At 31.9% G+C, this 23,095-nt stretch overlaps 1 protein-coding gene and 1 non-coding gene across 2 annotated transcripts in view; both read right to left on the bottom strand.

The window, feature by feature from the left end:
* LOC115880764 (ATP-binding cassette sub-family A member 2-like) overlaps positions 1 to 22,920 on the bottom strand; it is an 83,549-nt gene extending 60,629 nt beyond the window's left edge. Inside the window, exons 1-2 of the mRNA XM_030898045.1 lie at positions 22,770 to 22,920; positions 22,477 to 22,676 (exon numbers count right to left, since the gene is read on the bottom strand). The gene's annotated coding sequence lies outside the window, so the exon portion shown is untranslated. The remainder of the gene's footprint in view (positions 1 to 22,476; positions 22,677 to 22,769) is intronic.
* On the bottom strand, positions 2,029 to 2,101 carry Trnav-cac. Its single transcript has one exon. It is a non-coding gene; the product is annotated as a tRNA-Val (tRNA).
* Positions 22,921 to 23,095: the final 175 nt, after the last annotated feature.

Consider the following 23,095-nt stretch of genomic DNA (forward strand, 5'->3'; position numbering starts at 1 on the left):
AAATTGTACGCCAAACTTTCTAAAATATAAAATAATTTTTCTTCGTTTTTTTTTTAAATGGAACCCTGTAGAATTTTGAACACCCTGTACGATTTAAAATTACGATATTTATAGCAAACTAAGTACAGATCATCTAAAGTAAATAAATAATATAGTTTTGATTTCAGTACAGTTCTTGTATTTTTATTTTTAGTAATTTTTTTAAGAAAGGCTGAAAAATGCATATTTTTAATTTATTTATTAATATCTCTGAAACTATCGAAATATATTTACTCACATTTTAGGATTATGTAAAGTGATCTGAAAGGAAGCCAAAAATGCCATAATATACAGGGTGTTCCATTTAAAAAAGATTAACCCGATTCATTCACACTTTTTTGAGTCACCCTGTAGAAGTTAAAATATAATAAATAATAATTTTTCTGAAATACATCCTACTACATACTTTAGGTATGCACTTAAACAAAATTCCCAAGTTTTTTATTCTAGGAGCTACAGATGCCCGACGGACTATTGCCGGACCCTGTATACCGGGTGCGTCTCAAAAGTGGCTCACCTCTATAACTTTTATGTTTCCAGTTTAAAAAACGAGGTTTGGTATGTTAGTATATGACTAGGTATAGGATTGACTGATGTATTCAATTGCTTTCTGTCCCTTCCTGTTTCACCGGAAACGACTAAAACTTTTGATTTTTAAATGGAACCCTCGGTATTTTTTTACTTTATTCGATAGAAAATGACATTCTGAATAGAATGTCAACTTTTGACATTTCGCATATGGTTTATTTGAAATTATAACTTGCGGTTGGTAACGAAAATTTGACTCGAACTATCAAATGTGTGGTATCAAATTATTCGTTAAAAAATGCATTTTCCAAATATGCTAATGAGCCACCCTCGTTCCATTTGAAGAAAACGAGATATGATTAAAAGTACGATTTGGGCATTTTTTAACCGGCCAGGACAAGACACTAAAAACATTAGACGATCAAATCCATTTTTCCAAGACTCCTTGATTAAGAATTAGTGTTTTTAACATAGCCATGACACTCTAGATTGAAATTTAAAATACGATTTTTTATTAAGCGAGAATATAAAAAGTTGACATATGATATATAGTCATTTCCGGTGAAACAGGAAGTGACCAAAAACAATTGAATACGTCAATCAATTCTAATTTGTCATACGTCATATACTAGTTGAAGCCTGGCGCATCCGCGACGATCTCAGGAAAAAAATACTTTTTATTTTTTTTTTAATTAAATGAAAAACAAAATATTCTTTTTAGAAGAGCCAATTAGCTATCTGTTAATAAAAAAGCAACTTTCTAGAGCAAGTCGTTACTTCAGTAGAGACGACACAGATAAACATTAGCATTTTATATTATGTAGATATCTAACATACCAAATCTCGTTTTTTATTTGAAAAAATAAAAAAGTTATAGGACTGAGCCACTTTTGAGTCGCACCCGGTATTTCCCCTGATGTAAAATATCGCTATTTATCAATCTATTTATGCTATTTAACCCCACCCAAAAAATGATGACTACATGTCCCAATGGATTTATTGCCGAATTTAATAATAAATTAATGGTTTATTAAATAATAATTAAAAGATTAAATTGTTACACAAGACAAGATAGAATAAATTTTCCCACAGTTATGTACCTACCTAAAGACGGGAGCATACTTACATTTCTAACGAAAAGACACATTTTAATGTTTTTATTTTTTTTTATTAGTTGTTAATGACATTGTCAGTAAATGAATTTTAGATATATTTATTAAAATAAAGCAACATAATTGTTTAGTTCTTTACGGATAGAAAAAGGGTGATTTAGTTTAAACTTTTTAAACATCGTGAATCAGTAAATTTTAATTCTATTTATTAAAATAAATCAACATAATTGTTTAGTTTTTTACTGATAGAAAAGGATTTTGTTTAATTAGATTTAAAAAAAATCTAGATTGCTTTCCAAATTTATGAAAATAAAAATTTAAAAAAAGGATGTAAAACATAAAAAAACCATGTTTCCGCCCGGGATCGAACCGGGGACCTTGTGCGTGTGAAGCACACGTGATAACCACTACACTACGGAAACCGATAGCAAAAGTGTTTCAAAACTCGTAGGAATGGTTTAAGTAATCTTTTAATCTTATAACTTGGCATAAAAATTTCAATGGCCCTTTATTAATTAATATTTATAGACCGCCAAGACAATGTTAAACCCCGGTTAAACCCTCAACCCCTAATTAATACTTGTATTAAGTATGCATAACAAGATACAAACAAGATATTACATTCCTAGGCAACCCCAAATACATATCTTTTATGTGAGATCAAATCGTCAGGTATTATATAAGCAATTGATTATTGCATTATTTGAAATTATTTGTCTCTCCTGTCAATAACGAAAAAATGAAATAGATAATAAATACCCCTCATTTCTCTGGCATCGATAGCACGGCATATAAAACAATAATAAGTTTTATGTATTTATAGTTTACTTGAGGCAGAACTTGTACTATATGAACTGGTAAGACCACCGGCTAAAAGAGGGCGCCACGGAACTTAAATATTTGACCACTACAGACGCTTATTTTTGCCGCTATTTTAAATTTTAAACAGAATATATTTAATTTTATTTTATTCCTTTTGGATTAACAAATAAGTAAATTAATGGTATATCAACTATTTCGTCAATTAATATAGTTAATCGTAAAGTCATAACAGTATGTTTGACAGACTCCTCAAACATTTGCCTCAAACTGACTTGGAAAAAAGATTGAAAATGATAATTGATGACACTCTTCATCTAATAATTTTTTTTACATGTAGTGACAGCGATGTTTTTTTTTCGATGTGTGGCACAAAAAGTAATTCTATCCGTTTTATTGATTTTTACAAATTGCTTTTTATGTTTTTTATATTATCATCTATTATTTCATATTTGTCATTGATTTTTAGAGGACCTTACTTGTCCTGCATTTTGAATTTTCTTAAGATATTTGTGTATTATATGGGGCTGTTTTAGAAACCGTAGCAATTTAAAAACTTCAATTACTTAGAAATAATTAGCTAATCCCTAAGTCTTACAACAAGCCAGTTTTAAAAAGGCTTAAATTTTAAGTCTCAAATAATTTCTAAAATCAAAATGATTTAAATTTTAAGTCAATTTCAACATAAAGTTCAATAATTGATTTAAGTCCTAAGTCTTTGGCTTAAATCATTTTATTTCAAGTCAAGTCATTTTTGTCAAGACTTTATTATCATCAGTTTAACGTTATTTAAGTCGTTTTTATGACTTAAATCTATATTTATGACTTAAATCATAATTATCCGCAAGTTAAGTCAGTAAAATGACTTAGTCAAGATAATGCATTTTCAGTACCTATTTTTAAATGTTAATATTAATTTTGTTGTATTACCGATTTTCTTATTAACTATATTATTAATTTATTGTAGGCACAGGCACGCACAGTAATAAAACCACTTAAAATAAAACGATTTATTTTCAGAATACAAACAATAAACAATAGAAAAATATACGCCAAGAACACAAAAACACATCTTATAATAAAATTAAATTTTGTGGCGCTTTGTACAGGGTGACCCATCTTTGTGTGTTTTAGAGGGTTTCTCGTTTATGAGCAGATATACAGAGACGCGGTTTTCACATTACTGTGCCACTTTTTTATGAAACTAAAGATGGTACACAGATTTGCTCCAGCCCTCTTAGTTCCTGAAGTCTGAAATACAGGGCGAAATTGAAATTGTTGCCTTTCTTGACTCCCCCTTTTTAAATTTCCGAATAAAGACATAAATTACTAATAATTTTGAAAATGACTTAAACTTTAATCAAGACTTTAAGTCTTAAGTCAGCTTTCGAAATATGACTTAAAATCAAATGACTAAAGTCATTAAATTTAAATAAAAAAAATAAGTTTTCTGTGAGCTTGCAATTCTGTCTTACATCTATAATAATTAAAGCAAAATAGCAAATTATTATTAACTCTAAAAATAAAAATGTCGTCATTCAGAATTAATTTACTTATTGAGAAAATTGACCAGCTTTGGCTTTACCGTCCATTCCCAGATCATTAGAGATGATTGACAAGCGTAAAAAATGGTTCATTTTTATCTCATCTGCTCTTGATCGAGTTTCACAAATGAGATCATCACCAAAAGCAGAGGATTTCGCGGAAATTCACGTTATTAGAAAAAGAAAAAATCTTTACTCTTACAGTGTGGCTCGATCATTAACATCATATTTAACTAAATCATATTTATTTATAAACAGGTCATATTTTTTACGAAATACTGTATTCCACACATTATTCAGCGTCCTTTTAATTCAAAAATAGATTGTACTAAAAATAATTTACTAAAAATTGACATAAAACTTGTCAAATACTAATACTAATTATAAAAACATTAAAAAAGAATAGAACGTTTCCAGTTTTAACTTTTAAATCTATGGTTTCCAGATATATAAATGTATTCCCAAAAATAAAAATGTAAAATTTTAAACTACACCATTTAAAAATCATTTTTACTCAATATAAAACTAGATTACAACCTTCTTAAGGCCAACTAGCAGCAAGTGCCATTAAAAATACAGAAGAATACGGGCCAAGTTAATGACATCTAGCATCTAGAGCTTGACTTCTCCAAAATTACGATCGAATGGCACTTCCCAGCCGTCTTTGACGCCGTTTTTTTTCGATCGTATGGTATTTGTTTTAATTTCCTCCATACATATGTTAATAACAATTCTCTTATAGTATATTAGCGGCTGGTATGTTGCACAATTTTTGACCATCACTGTATAAAAAAACTTACGAAATTTTTTTTTTTAATGAAGTCTAGAAACATTCTGAATTGACCATCTTATTCAATTAATTAGATAAAATTAATTGGCATTTTTTTCGCTATTCAAAAAATTTGCATAATCTATTTGAACAAGTATTTTTTTTCTTTTACATTTGATATCTTGCTTAATTCTCAGAAAGCGCCCAGTTTCGTATGCGTAAACTTAACGTACACATATGTGAATTAATGATGTTTATCTTAGGCAAAAATATCGATGTAAATTATTACGATACTGTTTTTTTACTTTTAGTAACACAGAACGGCTCTCTTAATGTCCTAAATGTAAAAGTCGATATTTGTTAAAAGTAATCACAATATTCCTTTAAAATTATTTCTAAAACTTTTAGATAATATTTATTTTTTTTGAAAATATCGATATTTTGACATATCGATACTACTGGACATACCTAATGCGAATTCCACAACAGCAGTACCAGAGCAGAGACAGGCTGTCTGCAATGCTCTCTCGCCTTATGGGTATTTATAATTCTTACCAGATATAGTTGGAGACCAGAGACGGTACGAATATTATTTCATACGTTTATTTAAAATTAAATATAATGTGTGAAAAATGACGCTAATGTCGTGTATATGATAAAAGGGATTACAATAAAACTTTAAAAATAAAGGAACTAGCTAAAATTTGGATAGCTATGTCAATTAGGTACTATTATTAGTATGCATGTACTATTATTATTGCGCAGTCATATTCTTTTATATTACGTTTTATATGTAACATATTCTAAAATAGAAGTATCCATTTTTCAATTTATCAAGTCTAAGCATTTTACGATTAACTTAGAAACATTAATTTTACATTGTGTTTGAAATAGATCATAAAACTAGAAATACTAATAAAAATTAAGTATTCCCCAGTTAAACTTCTTTAGAAAACAATTAACATTTAAACGTTCTTGTTTATTTTCTATTATAATATCCATAATATTTTGAATATTTTTTTAACAAGAAATTAATATTTGTCTTATTCGCATTTTACATCACGAGTTATCTGTACGGTGTCACTACTGTGGGCACGTCACTGTGGTAGCAGAGAACAAATTAAAATTTAGAACGATCACTGCACGATCACACCACAATATTCAGCCAATGAGAAGGCGATATGATATTTTTTTACTGCCGGATATGTGTCGGATAAACATATAAAATTGCGCAGGGTTGTTATAAATTATACAACCCAGACACCCTTATGGGTAAAATGGGATTTTTCGATTATATTATATACATCTCAATTAACATATTACATTTCAAATAAATGCTTTCTGTACTTTGATATAAACATCACCCAGGTTAAGCCTATATTGCCTATATTGTTTAAGCGTACATTGTTTTACAAATAACGACCGTAGGCACGTCACTGTGGTGAGACAGAGAAAAATTAGATCATAATTTAGAATCTGCACGATCACGTTAGAATGTTTAGCCAATGAGAAGGCGATATGACTGTGTCATGTTACCAGTACATTCCGGTACTGCCGGATAGACATATCGAATTACGCAGCTAACAGGGTTGTTAGAAATTTACACCATTTCGGACTTTCATATCACTTCATCTCATTTTGACTTATAACCTGTATGCGGTCTCATGGACAACATTAGATATATTTAAACAAAATATACAATGGAGTTAAATGGAAGATCAGAACATAATAATTTATGTTCTGAATTTCGCTCCATTTTCCACTGAATTTGTTTTGATTCTGTTATGTTCATATCATTGTTGTGTCATTGTGTTTATTATAGCATTACTTCTCTTGTATTTATTTTTGTGGGAAATAAAGACAATTACATACATATAGATATTATGAACTATATCTACGCTCTGAGATTTAAACAACACTGTTGGATAATCGTTCATTATAACCTCCCCAGATTTGCTAAATCCAAGATTAGGTAAATTTGAAGAATGATACGTGCACGTGTGCACGTAAACTGCCAAATTATGTTTCGCCTCTTCTTGACAAAAAAAACTAATTTCAATTTCATTCTTTTATTAATTCTTTTTTTTCCAAAAACGATTTGTTATAGACTTGAAATTAATACACAAAAACATTCTAGTAAATTTATTAACTGTCATTCAGACTATTGAGATTTAGACTTATTTATTACTTTCAAAACAAAACTCCTAATATTACATATGTATACACTAAATATGTATCAAAAATAATAAACTGACGGATGAGACGAAAGCACTTCTCAAGAAAAGAAGAGAATTGAAAACCGAGAGCAACATATATAGAACAGAATACACAGAATTATGTGAGACAATAAGAAAGCAGCTAATCGCATTACCCATCGCAGCTAACAGACAAAAACGAAATAATCAGCCCGGTAACAAAATTCTTCAGCGACCTAAAAAAGCCTCAGAAAACATACATGAAGAAGAAAGACTGCCCTACAACAAGACGACGCCCCAGAAGTTCTCGTGGACGAAGTAGGCGCTTTTAGAGGCGCTTTTAAAAGGCACTTCAAGATATAAAAAATGGAAAAGCAGCAGGTAACGACGGAATCCTAGTAAATATGTACAACAGCTGTTTAAGGAGAAACCATGTACCGCAAGATTGGAATAGCGCCAATATAATTCTAATTCATAAGAAAGGCAGCAAAGAAGACATTAGAAACTATAGACCAATAAGCCTCCTATCAGTAACATACAAGATATTTACAAAAATAATAAACAATAGAATACAAAACACGCTAGACGCTGCACAACTACGAGAACAAGCAGGCTTTAAAAGCGGCTTCAGCACGATTGATCACATACATACACTAAGAGAAACTATCAGCCGAACAAAAGAATACGAACTTCCACTAGTCATAGCCTTTACAGACTTTAAGAAGGCTTTCGACTCGATATACCATAAGGCAATAATAGAAGCCCTTGCGAAACAAGGTATTGACAAGCCTTATATAGAAACTCTCGCCAATATTAACACATACCGTTTTTTATAAAATAAATAACTCGATTAGATTTTTTCAGTTTTATACAGTTTTTTTCACAATATCTGACAATATTTTGAAGTTACTTGTCAGTCCTGCTATGCGTTCCAGTTTTACCAACTTATTTCTTTGTAAAATAAAATAAACTATTTTGAAATTAAAATGACAGACACATCTATCACTGTCAAGGATCTTCTCGTTGGACAGACTATATATACAAAGAAGCCAAAGAAAAAATAATGATATATAGAACAACCCCAGAGTTCCCAACTGGCCAAAGGAGGACGCGATATCTCCAAAGCTGTTTACGCAGCAACACTAGAGAAAATCTTCCGTCAACTGGACTGGACCAACAAAGGATTAAAAATAGATGGAGAATATCTTAACCATCTAAGATTTGCTGATGACAACGAGTACTTTTGGAAAAAAACTCAATCATATTCAAATCTAGAATGCCACTTTATCTAAAGAAGAAAACATGCGATCAATGTGTGCTCCAATCATAACCTATGCATGCGAAATCTGGACACTTAAAGGTTGATTCTCACTATACCTTCCGTTTCCATTCCATAATCGTTCCGTATTTTTTTATTGTATTGACGCTATACGTAAGCTTTCGTTCCGTATCAGTTCCATACTTTTCATAGTACATATCATTACGAAAGTTTTATTTTAAAAATTTGTATCTTTTGAAAAAGGTAATAGATTTAACTAAGAGGTGAAAGAATAAATAAATATCATCCAAATGATAACAGAGCTCGTAAGAACTTGACAACGCTGTTTTCGATACGTTTCAGTCCGTTCGCCAAAAAAATGTATGGAATGAAGCATATGGAACGGAAGGGAAACGGAACGAACATTGTGCTATTCATTTACATGATATAATATTTTATGTAAACGGAAGATAATCGGAAGGTAACTGATACGGTAGGTATAGTGAGAATCACAACCTAACCTAACCTAACCTAACCAAGAAAGGTAACCAAAAGAATAGAGTGGATTATGCAAAAGAACCATGTAATAGATATCATCCACAGAATCAAATCCCTCAAGCGGCAATGGGTAGGACACCTGGCAAGAAGGACTGACAACAGATGGACCGCAAAGATTACAGCATGGTACCCAAGATGTTAAGTTAAGAGACCTAGAAGAAGACCAAACCTATGATAGGACCATGATATTAGAAAATTAGTAAGAATAACTTGGGTTCGCATATCTAGCAATAGGCAACAATGAGCCCATCTACAAAAATATTTAAAGGAGGCTACACCGTAATTAGAAATGGTTGAATAAGTTGAAGATGATGATGATGATGTAATAAGTCGGATATGAGCTCCATTGAAGCTTTCTTTAAAAAAATGATCGGGACTGGTCTCTGTCATGTGCAGATATGAAAACTGGCGCTCAGGATAACACCAAAAGCAAAAGATGATAACTAGATGATGCTGAATAAGTTATAACCACAAAATATTTAACCACATTGCCGATTTACGATCATTTGTATGAAAATCTGTGTACATACCTATAGACGTTCGCTTATCTTATGTTTTGTAACAAGCTGCAATCTGAGCTTCATTGAAGCTTTTTTGTTAAAAAATATAATCAAGACTGCTTTTCCGTCCGCTGATATGTATACGAGAATAGGCGCGGCAGGTTCTTCTTCTTCTTCTTGGAATAGGGTTATCCCTGTATAAAACACCTATTCAAGCCTCTTGTGACCCGGATGTCCAGCCTTCATGCCATCTTTTTGGTGGCCTGCCAAGTGGTCTGGGTGTGTTGGGTATTTACATATGCCAATTTTGCTGTATTATCGTGGTCCATTCTTCTTTTTCCAATGACGCCCCAAGTTCAGATATATTGTTGTCTCTTAGGAGCCTTATAACATCTGTTAGATGTACCCTATTAAATGCCTGCTTTAAATCAGCAAAGCACAAAACAGTGGCATGCTGAACTCTATGTATTTCTCCACCGTTTGATGCAGTATAAAGATCGCGCCCACCATTGATCTGTTGGGTCTTGTTCATCTTCTCTTATGTTTAATTATTATTCACTATGTTTTTATGTTAATATTTTAGTTAGCAACTTAACCATAAAGCACAGCAGTGTTAATTCCCTGTAGTTTGAAGTGGCCTCTTTTTACTCTTTTTTGTGTATGGGGATTGTTAGACCTGTTTTCCACTCACTGGTGATCTTGTTGTATCTTAGGATCTCTTGGAAGAGTATTAAGATCTCCAGCATAATTTCCGGTCCTCCAAACTTGATTAATTCATTAGGGATGTTATGATTTTTGAGTTTTTTAGTTTATTAATCCTTTGTATAACGTCTTGTTCTATTATGTCTTCATTTCCCCGCAGTTCAAATTCTAGTGTTGTTTCCTCATCGGGTAGGATTTAATTTTGTATTGTGTTCTTCTGTAGAGGATGGTATAAATTCTGGAAGGGCACAGGTGAAACGCAGACACTCAAAACCAAAGAAAGATGACCAGCTTGTACTGAATAAGCTGTGATATCCGTAACGTCAGAATTGTGTATTATAGACAAAATACAATACAATTTATGGACGGTACCTTTCTTTCACAGGTATATTACTGTCGATTCGATCTTTAAAACACTTACATTTAGAACACCTTGTGCTCTAAAAATGCCACAGTTATTATCAAATTAAACACAGTATAAACTTCCTGGACGAGTAGAATGTGGAATGGAATGTAAAAGCGATCTCAGTTTAGTGTGTACCGTGCAACTATCCTCAACAATCGGTCACGAGACGACTTTAACAAGCTCCATCCTGTACGGTAGTGTGCGTGTTCGGTTACACTGGTCGCATGTAATGCCAATTTTTTCGTCTGGATTAGGAAGAAAGTTGATATTTTCGAGTTCTTTCACTCGAATGATATACTATTGGAATTGGGAGTGTCCAGTGTGTGAATTGTTCGAGGTGTTTAATCGGGAGTTAAGTTAATGTGGTTTCCTTTGAATTTGTATCTACATATAGGTCCATGGCTGCCGGATAATAATTTAGGTTTGTTAGTTTTTTATGATTTGTATTTATTACTTCTTACTTCCATACTTAGCATTACTAAATATTTATTATTACTTTATATTAAAATTATATTCCAAAAAAGTTGCCCTTCAAAATGTGGCCAGAAGTCTGTCATTATGACGGATATAGGGTTTCCAATTTTCGGCATGGGGATCCTGTTTTGAAATCCCGGGATCCCGGGATTGTCTATCAGATTGAGAAATGTAATCTTAAGAAATGCTTAATAAAAATGCAGCTACATATATCAAAAAGAATATGAGAAAAGAGCTTTATTAAAATAGAAAAAAAGTAACATTCATATTTAGTAACTAAAAAATCAATTCTTGTTGTCAAAAAATAAATAAAATATAGCCAACACGGAAATATAACTTTTAGATATTGACGTTCTGCTTAGGATAAATAAAAATACCAAAATAGATTTTATAGAATCTATTAAGTTAAACTTCAAAAATTAAGAATTACTACCTGATAAGTAAAACCAAAAAGCCCCAAACTTTCTGTATATGATTATACTTTATTTTTTTTTAATTGTTACTATGTTATGTTTATTTATGTCATGTTCATTAAAATCAAAACAAAAAATCGAAACGTCGCGCGTCTGTAAATAAATGATTTAAAACATCCATTAATCATTTCCTTATTTATTAAAAAAAATCTATACTAATATATACCCAAAAAAATCAAAACTGAAATATGTAATAGTAATGGCATAAATTTTATACAACGCGTATTTATGTGTATTATTTGTCGAATTAAAAAAAGTCTGTATAAATACTATGTACAAAAAATATTCTGATCAAAATTGGTGTCAAGAAATCTCTGATAAGATCGACCAATAGCATTGAAAAGTTAATATTAATGTTGTCAATAAAATCAACTCTAATACGGCAGTTATAAGTGACAATATGCAAACTTGAATTACTTATTACTGTAATCTCTGAGAAGCTGAACTAATTAGGCAAAGAAATTAAAGGGCTCCTACTCTGGGTGTCCGCTAACCAAGGGATAGAAGGCAATGAAAAAGCAAACGATCTAGCTAGAAAAGGAACGAACACTCTAGTAGCTGAACCAGAACCGTTCTGCTTTTCAAGTGGAAACCAACTTAAAGTGGAACTCAAGATCCTGGAAGACTCTATTCGTAACCTGGAATGGGAATCCTCCGACGGTCTAAGACACTCGAAAAAATTTCTCAGAACTTGCGATCGAGAAAAATCAAAGATTTTCCTTTATTTAAGTAAGAACAATCTTCGGATTGTCACGGGGTTTCTAACAGGATACTGTCTCCTCAATGAACACCTCAGTAGATTGAAGACTGAGAAACAACGACGAATGCAGATTCTGTGGGGAAATTAGTAAACACCAGAAGACCTCACCGCTGAGTGCGCCGAGACGACAACCGTTCGTGCCATAAATTTTAGTACGGTTGATGTCGGAGATGGAGAGCTGGTCTCTGTGGAGCCGTCTTAGATACTGGCTTTTGTCAAAGCCCTGAGTCTGTATGATGAGTTATAACTCGTTATAACTCAAGAAAGAGAATCACACAATAAATCTGTAAAGTGGCGATGATTAACCCCCCTTCTAAACATTCTCTTTTCTGCTATAATCTCCGGAAGTACCTATAGTAAACAAGATTTATGCTATCAATATTATTAATCTAAGTATATGAATGTATCTGCTAATTTTAGCGTGATATTGATTTTATCTAATATCTTGAATGTTTACCAATTCGTTGTAAATAACTTTTGTTATTATTAGGTTCATTTTTTGGTCTACGTAATTGGTGATTGTCTTAAGGTCACTTATTTGTACCTCTTCAGAAGTATTTTCGCCATCAAATTCCCGAGAATGCTTACTTCCTGCGAAGCTTCATTGGGATATCCTAAACACTTTTGTAGTGACTGTAGAAGGTACACTTTTTCCATCACTTTTGCTTTAGAATAATAAACCTTAGGATTGTATCTATTAATATTGCTATAAGAAGCAGAATGACAACTAATATTCAACTACGAATTGAAGGTGCAGTTATTCAGCGAGCGTAAAAAATACCCATTCAGCATATCCTTTGATAAATCATTCTAAAATGTAACTAAAAATTAATTGATGTGCATATTTCTAATTATATTGACGTAGGTTCCAGATGTTTCGTTGTTCGTCGAAAAGCGCTTGGTCATTACGCCCTGTATATAATTATACGTTTAAAAGAGTACCAAGTTCAGTAGAATTGCGTTATGCAGTTTTTGAGGACTAAATTCATAATGCAACATTGCGTAAAATTATAACTAAATTTTTCAAAAGTTTTAAAATAATAATTGTTCTTATTAATCCAAAAAGAAAATCGGCTTCTTTTTAACCCGTACCTATTAATTTTTTTATTTATGTACAGGGTGGGCCAAATTGGATATTTTAAAGGGAAATACCCTTTTCTATAGGAGATAGATGAAAACTAATATCGGTGTCTGGAGTTGAATTTTTATCAAAAATATAATGGTGGAATACGGTACATCAAAATAATTAAAAATATGTACAAGGTGGGCCAAATTGGACACTTTTAAAGGAAAACACTCTTTTCTATAAGAGGTAGAGAGCTAATATCGGTGTCTGGACCTCATTTTTCATCAAAAACATGTTGGTAAAAACAGCACATCGGTATCTGCTACCGTTTCGGAGTGTTTTTAAAAAATGTGCAATTTTAACAAATGGCTCTAATTTTTTTGCTATGGAAAATTTTGTATTTTTATGAAACATTTCCAATGCACATTTTTACGTAGAATTCAATGGTTTAAGTATATATTTTTTTAAAATTAATAATTTAAGAATTATCAACAGAAAAAATAATTTTTATTTGGGACACCCTGTATATTTTTAATTAACTGAAAAATTACTTTTTCAAAAATATTGCACACTTTATATTTTGTTATAGTCCCCTTCGAAATACAGGATTTTTAAGAGTTTGCCACTTTTAACTAGTAAGCTTTGGATCCCTTATTGATGATCTGTAGTTAATGCAACTTCAAAACATATCTTTCCAGCAAGAAGAGGTACCGCCTCACAATGCTGAAACTATCAACAATTTTTTGCAGCCAAGACTGGAGAAGAATTGAATAGCTAACCAAGATCCCAGTCGTTGGTCGTCGAGGCCGCCAGACTAGCCGCCTATAGATTTTTATCTTTCAGGAAGAATAAAGAATCGTATTTTTAAATTGCTTGTATACTCTAGACAAGAATTAGAAGTACTTAGCTGTTATGCTGGGGTATCTTTCATCAACACTGAAGTTAATTAATTCCGCGAGAAATGTCCAGAAACGGTTCCGTCTGTGCATAAGAGAAGATGGTCGACATTTCCTCACACACCCCCTGTAGGAAAGTCTCATGTCTTGGTTTGTTATTTATTATCAATGTTCTCAAATATAGTTTAAATGTATTATTATTGTTAAATATAGTTTCAATTGTTATAAAATTCTTTTATTTTAAATATTATTTTCGCTTTAATTGCTGGGGGGGGCTGGCAGGCTACCGGTAAGCATTTGTTTTCTGCATTACGGCCGGAGCGCAGCGCCATTCAAAGGTTACATATTTAAAGTAGACGAGTTTTTAGTAGAAATATGCTCTATTTTGGGAAAGTAATTTAAAGTTCTTTTCAGTGAATTAAAAATATACAAGGAGTCCCATATAAAAACTAATTTTTTCTGTTGATATCTCCTAAATTAATAATTTAAAAAATTACTTAACCCATTAAATTCTACGTAAAAAGGTGCTGTGGAAATGTTTTCACAAAAATACAAAATTTTCTATAGCAAAAAAATTACAGCGAGTTGTTAAAAATGTACATCTTTTAAAAACATCTCGTAACACCGAAACGGTAACAGATATCAATGTGCTGTTTTTACCATTATGTTTTTTATGAAAAATGAGGTCCAAACACCGATATTAGTTCTCTATCTCCTCAGGAAAAGGGTATTTCCCCTTAAAAGTGTCCAATTTGGCCCATCTTGTACAAATTTTTAATTATTTTGATGTACCGTATTCCACCACCTAAGGGAAAAATAATAATAATAGCTCCCGTATATAGGCGTTTAACGCCTTGGGAGTAGCAAGGTACAGCTTGCCATACTAGAGCCTTTTCGGTATGCAAGAAAGGTAATGTGGCTAGCACTACGCTTCAACCGCCTATTATTACCTCAGGATTGTGAATCCCAAGTACTCATTTTAAGGCTGAGTCGACCTAGGTACCCAAACTATTTTTATTTTAATAAAAATAGTCGGCTGATGAAATGCCGGGTGTAGGATTCGAACCCACTACCTTCAGATTGGTAGACGAGAGCCTGTACCTCTACGCCACCGGGCACCTCCTAACCTAAGGGAAAAAACTACCAGTAAATAAGTTACTACTGGTTCCTTTGGCGAAACCTTTTATAGTAGAACACTTTTTCAAAATTTGCAGCAGACCTGATAAGCAAACATAAGACCTGATAAGAAAACTCCATTGGGGTTACTGAATGGACATTGCAACTTTAATAGGCGTTTGAAACTGATGGCATTACCAAACGATTCTGCCAATCAGAAGAAAAAACGACAGAGGGCATTCTGTCAGTGAGATAGTCTAGCAAATGTGCGGTTCTTTGAACTCGGCTAACGATAAGTCACTGGCAAAGAGCTGTATGAAAGGTTCTCTCCAAGTTATTAGGTTTTGTGAAAAGTATATACTACTAGAGATAAGAAGGAATAAGATAATAAGATACAATAGGGTCTGAAAAGGTCGCAGTGACTTTTCACACTTTCAAGGCCAATAGTCACCCCATAAAATACAATCAACGATTGGCTCTTTTCTGGTTTCTTTGTATATTCATAAATTAAATTATTACTAAAAAACATTAACTACTTTAATGGTAAAGGTATTAAGTAAATATTTGTAAGTATAATTGTTTTAAAACCGAATTAATTGTTGTGTATGATCGAAAAAAAAACGGCGTCCAGTTGGCTTGGTAATGACGATCGTTGACATTTCCCACATAATTATACATATAAAATGACAGAGATTTTCATTTCACAGCTATCGCTGACGCCGTTTTTTTATCATATACGGTATAATCTAACACTCTTATTACTAATATTAGTAATAAATGAAGTTAAATACCTAGAAGTGAAACAACAAAAATGAAATGAATTTCCGGTTTTTGTAGTGATGAATTAAAAATACCAACTTTTCAAATTAATTATATCTAAAATTATTTTTATAGAATACTGAGAAGTTGATACAAAACATCCTTGTAATATATCATTCTATAATTGATGTGTGTCTACACTTTTCAATACAAAACTTATAATTTTTATTGATTCACGTCGTAGTAGAGTTTAATTCTTGATTTCTAGGTAGAGAATTAAGAGAATGCGAAAAAAATGGTATTATAAGTGATTAAATTATCTAGGTACTTAATTCCTTGATTAGATATCGTCGGTTTACAAGCAAAACACACTAAGTCCAAAAACGAATACATTTTTAATGGAATTTCATGAACTAATATAGCGACATTATGGATTTAATGAATATGAAAGTAAATTACAAATTAAACTAATAATTCTTAGAAGGTATAGTAGATTTTTCCTGGATATAGATCTATATTCTGGAAGAAATCTAGTCAAATGATATAAATAAATCAAAATTAAAATAATTGGACTTAGTGTGTTTTGCTTGTAAACCGACGATATATTCCGTTTTTTTATACCGAAGCAATAAAACTGTTATTGGTTAAATGGTTAAATCAATTTGCTGGTGTAATCTAATTTCGATGTGGGTAGATCTAGTAGGCAAATAAAACTTATTATTTGTTTGTGGAAAATTAAACCGACAAGAGAGTTTAAGTGGCGTTAATTTTTCTGGGGCGTCCGAACATCATAAAATAACCAGCTGGATTCGATAACTTGTTTTAGCAATTATTTTTATAGTCAGTAGCACCTTGACAGTACACTACCATTGATTTCAAGTATCAGAGGCGGATCTAGGAAAATTATCAGAGATATACCCTACAAAAATTTTACTTCACAAATCATGATCAAATGAGGTTAAAGTTTCCTTTTTAGGGGTAATTTAGACGAAGCACGCAGCCAACAGTCAAGGCTAATTTAGCCATATAATGGCCTATTGGCTTAGCGAGTATGCGTTTAAAATTTTATACTAAATACACAAAATTTACAGCATACCACTGGTTTAAAACGACAGCAAGATATACATAATAAACCACTGTTCTTTTCTTTTGAACATAGCACTATAAACAAAGTCTTTTTTTGGAGGCAAATTTTAGAGACCATCTTTCAATAAATACCTATTTATCCCATCAAAAACATAAATAGAGTGTAAAAAAATCACAGTTCTTCTACTAAAAAAAGTTGTGAGATCTCATGTCATTTGGTTTCTATGAAAGCACCTATACAACAACTTTGTTAGAAATTATCACTGATAAAGGAAATTTAGATTGGACTGCTGGGATTCCCGCAAAAATTTTTAATTGTTTTGGGTCGCTTACGTTGTTTACGATATGGCGCTGCTATAGCTGTTGCTGGGAACAACCGCAAACAAGGACAAATAATTTTCTCTTGTCAAAAGTGAGGATCTTCAAGAATTATATTCATAATATATTATTTTCTAAAATTTAAACCGCCCTCATGGAAAAAATACCGTAAAGTGTTTAAAGCGTCGTTTTTCAAAGTCCAAAATAAAAAATTATTGCCATTTTGTGAGTTTAATTTAAATTTTATTTAAGCAAATCCGTGATAAATGTGGAAAGTGGTATTAAAAAAACTTAAAAAGCTGTGTGAATTGTTGGAAATATCATCATTGATAACATCGGTTTCCAAAAAATGATCCTCATATTTTCCAATCGTTAAGTAATATTGTTAAACTTTGGGGATATGGGTCTTTAATTGTGGCCCAGCATTATAATAAATACCATACGGTCGAAAAAAACGGCATTAGCGATGTTTATGAAATGAAGATCACTGTCATTCCATATGCAAAAGTAAAGTCGTCGATCGTCATTTCCAAGCCAACTGGACGTCGTTTTTTTAGATCATAGGTATTATGGTAATTCCACACATGGCCAAAATTATTGCATATAACGATATTTTTATTTTATTTTGGACCTAATATGATTATTTTTATATTTTTGGACATATTGGCTTACTACACGACCAAACCAAACCAAACTAATATAAAATTAAAAATCTAAGTGCAAAATGCAAAATCTAGGCTGTTACAATTTTATTTCATAATGAGTGAAAATCAACAAAAACAAATTTCATTTTAAACAGAAAATATTGAAAACAATTTTAATTATTTCTCACAACTAATAGTCTGTGTTGTCTCCTCGAGCCTCAATGCAAGCTGTGAGACGACGTGGCATGCTCTCAATTAAGTTGTCCAGAAGATGTTGAGGAATGGCTTCCCATGTTTTGCGCGCAGCAATTTTCAATTCATTTAAGGTACGGGGGGATCCCCTTTTAGCAATATGGCGTTTTAGCATGTCCCAAGCATGCTTGATTACATTCATATCTGGAAACATCGGTGGTCACCACAGTTTTCTTATACCTACCCTCTTCCTCACAAAATTCACGAACCGCTAAAGTGCGATGGGGAGAATTCATCCCCTACTGCCCCTCAAAATGTACGCACAATAGGCTCTAAAACGTCTCTAAGATATGAAGCACCTGTCATTGTGCCATCAATAAAAACAAGAGGAGTTCGAGCTCCGTGCATTATACCTGCCCATACCATAATGCTTCCCCTTGAAACGGGACACGGGGTTGAGCTGCATTCAAGCGTGCTCGTCTTCCAAATGCTCTCCAGACCAAAGTTCGTCGCAACTCTGACACTAGGCCTCGGCATTTTTCATTTTTTTTTTCTTCTGTTATATAAGCTAAATGCTAACTAAAATGCTAACTAAAAATTTTAAGTTTGAAACAAAAATGACCGATTCACAAAATATTAGGTATAATTATTATACAGGGTGGCCCATCGAAAACGTTCCGCAAGGCATAACGGCCAGGGTATTTTTTTTTCAAGAAATCCAAACACACGTCAATTTTGTTTATGAGGAGGACAACTTTTGCCCTAAAAATGATTGCAAAATCTTCAACCCTCTAAGCGGGGGTGTCATCCCCCATTTTTTTTCAAATAGGAAAGGGGGTCAAGTGGTACCGCAATGAAAAGGGCTTTCTATTCTCTATACTTTCCCGCTTCATTTTTGAAAATCGGTTGAGTCATTGAGAAAATATGAAGGATTGAAATTTGAAAAGTTTATTTAAACATTAGAGTAAATGATAAGGATAAATTCCTTCGACCAATTTGCTGTTTTTTCTTATTATTTCTAGATGTTTACGCATTTTTTCACTTGCCACAAGGTTGAACGATCAGGTGCGGTAGTTGCTAGATAGCTCCAATAGTAACTCTTTTTCTACCCCTTCCAGGCCGGTCTGTAACCTTGTTTGTCTCACTGAATTTTTTAAATATTCGCGAAACATCGCTTTGGTTAACTCTTACAATTTCGGCTATTGTAACTTGCCGGTAGCCCTGTTGAGACAGTGTTACTATTCTCACTCTATTAAACTGTGAAATAATGTTTCTAGGCATTTTAAGGCCTAGAAACAAGAAAAATGTGAAATAATGTTTCTAGGCATTTTAAGGCCTAGAAACAAAGTCAATCATTCTGTGACTTTTGCGTTGAACTTCTTTTCAACTTGCAGAAAAAGTGGAAATAATCGAACTCAATTTTAAAAATAAACTTTATTTTACTTTATTTTAAAACGTCTTCGTTGAGTTCTTGTACCAACTGAATTTTGTACGGGTGGAACTTGTGTTTTTTTAATATCCTTTGGACGCTTGTACGATTCACGCCGGTCTCATTGGCTAATTTTCTTGTACTCAGCGTACTATCTATGGCAACTTGACCCAATACGAATACCTCCATAGCGTCATTTACTACAGGATTCTCCCTCTGCTTCTTTTTATTCATAACTGAACCAGTTTCGCGAAATTTTGCTAACTCGCGATCAATTTTGCCATAAAGGTGTTCAGGATGACGTTCATTGAATATCTGCGCAAACCGATTGCCACATTCATTATTTTAAAATAAAGTTCGATTATTTCCACTTTTTCTGCAAGTGAGTACACCAAAATCGTTAAAAAGTTTAACGATATTGAGAAGCACTTCAACGCACAAGTCAAAGAACAGCTATCTAGCAACTACCGCACCTGATCGTTCAACCTTGTGGCCAGTGAAAAAATGCAAAAACATCTAGAAATAATAAGAAAAAACAGCAAATTGGTCGAAGGAATTTATCCATATCATTTACTCTGATAAATGTTTAAATAAACTTTACAAATTTCAATCCTTCATATTTTCTCAATAACTTAACCGATTTTCAAAAACGAAGCGGGAAAGTATAGAGAATAGAAAGCTCTTTTCATTGCGGTAACACTTGACCCTCCTTCCCATTTGAAAAAAAGTGGGGGATGACACCCCCGCTTAGAGGGTTTAAGATTTTGCAATCATTTTTGGGGCAAAAGTTGTCCCCCTCACAAATAAAATTGACGTGTTTTTGAGTTTTCTGAAAAAAAATTCCCCTGGCCGTTATGCCTTGCAGAACGTTTTCGATGGGCCACCCTGTATATATACAGGGTTGTTCACCACATACGACACGGAGTATTGTAGCTAAGCGATTAGATTTTTACAAATTGTAAGTTTTGGGTTCGTTGAAGGACTATTAGAGCTACAATTTAAAAATATTTTTACAAGATACAGAGTGTCCCAAATAAGTAAAAAACATTATAGTTGTATCTTTTTAAATGGAACGCCCTGTCTATTATTCTATTTTTAGATTCTACGATTAAAATAAAGGTAAATTTCATTAAGGTTTATCACACTTAAACCTTACCGTTTTTGGAATATTTTCAATTTTATGAAATTGCAGTAAAAATTTTAAGGCTTTATTTCTCCAAGGGTTTCAAAGTTTTTAATACTAAATATTTACTGAAGATTATTTATTGATCAGATATTGTGTTGCAATAATAAAAATTCTACTACCTTATAGAGTGTCCAAAAATTTATATTAAATAATTACTAACTTTAAACGGTAATAACTTGTTTAATTTAAATGGAACACCCTGTATATTTTACGTCAATCATATGCACAATTTAATTGTCTATCAAATTATGTTATATCATTTTTTACCTCTCTTCAAGTTTCGTAGAAAATGCATTTTCTTATAATTTAGACGTTATTAATCACTATACCCATGAAATATTGACATTTTAGATTATTTTTAAAGATGTAACAAATTTTCAAAGAGTACAGACACCAATATTGTCGATATAGTTGGCTTATTTCATTAAAACATAAAATAAAAAACTGTTTGAATATTTTTTGTTAAAGAGGACCAATTAATATGATCCCAGTATTCAAACTACATTAATTGACTGTTTACGTTGATTAATAATAATTGTTCCAAAACTGAAAAACTGAATTTTGTTTGTGTATTAGACACTGTGGTAAAAAGTAACACTTTATAAATTTTATGTCATTTTTTGACGAATGCTAATTTATAAAAACAGAGACGTTCATTTTCAAAACTTATTATTATTATATTGATTTCTGAGCCAAATCCACATTTATTTAGAATACTTTATTAATTAAAACAATTTAAAAGTATGTAATTAACTAAGTTTTGGTGGGAAATAATGGTGGTATATTTAATTGGTATACTCTTTTACAAAGATTTAAATACTTTTTTTGTATACCAATAGGCTTGCAATATTTACCACCTGTAATATTTTGTACATATATGTTGTTTTAGGGGTATAGTGACAAATGAGGTCTAAATTATAAGAAAATGCATTTTCTACGAAAACTTGAAAAGATAGGTAAAAAATATAATTTGATAGACAATTAAATTGTACATCTAATTCTCCTAAAATATATGGGGTGTTCCATTTAAATTAAACAAGTTATTGTCCTTTAAAGCTAGTAATTATTTAATATAAATTTTGGACAGTCTGTATAAAGTAGTAAATATTTTATTATTGCTACATAATATCTTATCAATAAATAATCTTCAGTAAATATTTAGTCTTAAAAACTTGATACCCTTGGAGAAATGAAGCCTCAAAATTTTTACTGCAATTTCCTAAAATAGAAAATATTTCAAATATGGTAAGATTTAAGTGTGATAAACCTTAATCAAATTTACCTTTATTTCAATCGTAGAAGCCAAAAATAGAATAATATACAGGGTGTTCCATTTAAAAAAATACAACTATAATATTTTTTACTTATTTGGGACACTCTGTATCTTGTAAAAATATTTTCAAATTGTAGCTCTAATAGTCCTTCAACGAACCCAAAACTTACAATTTGTAAAAATTTAATCGTTTAGCTACAATACTCCGTGTCGTATGTGGTGAACAACCCTGTATATTATTGGCAATATAGGCAGCTATACCATGTTCGCTTAATGACTAAAAATTAAGATTTTAGTTTTATCCACAACGAAGATACAGGGGGGTGAAAATGTAACGGCAGAAAATACTCATGCAGGTATTCATCGATTCTTACCTGCAAGATATCAAGCTATCCAGATCATCCAGTATCAAATGGGTAATAATGGGCAGTATACGATTCGATGAGAATTATTTTGCCCTCAAACAAGAACACGCCGGAGTTTTCCGTCACCCGTCTAAGATCTCCCTTCGTCTGACATCGATTAACTTTGGAGATCAGCGGGAACTACTATGTCGATGTAGATGTTTCTTTGTCTAATAATTAAATATAGTTCTGATATTAAAAACAATATATTTTTGATAATGCAATGAAAATATTTGTGTATTTTTTACATTAAAGTTACTTACATTGTATCTTCACCTTCTTGAAAACAGTCCTCAACAGATCATGACGTCCATCAACGTATTCAATTTTTAATATACACAGCAATGTCAAATTTATATTTTAAAAATATATACTTTAACGCGCTAATAGCAACTGCGGTTTGTTTTTGTTTTACCGTCGGTTTTATCAAATGTGATAAATTTAATCTCAATTAAGTGAATTTAAAACTCTGAATGCACAAACGATTTAAAGGATAAAAACGAGCTATTTAACGAGAAACTGTTTTTTTGTGATCTTTGATTTTAAATTATATTAAGAGGCGCACATGATATTCATTGAGCTAACCTAA

Source organism: Sitophilus oryzae, unplaced genomic scaffold, assembly GCF_002938485.1.
Source record: "Sitophilus oryzae breed Bouriz unplaced genomic scaffold, Soryzae_2.0 scaffold_1657_pilon_pilon, whole genome shotgun sequence".
Lineage (NCBI taxonomy): Eukaryota > Metazoa > Arthropoda > Insecta > Coleoptera > Curculionidae > Sitophilus > Sitophilus oryzae.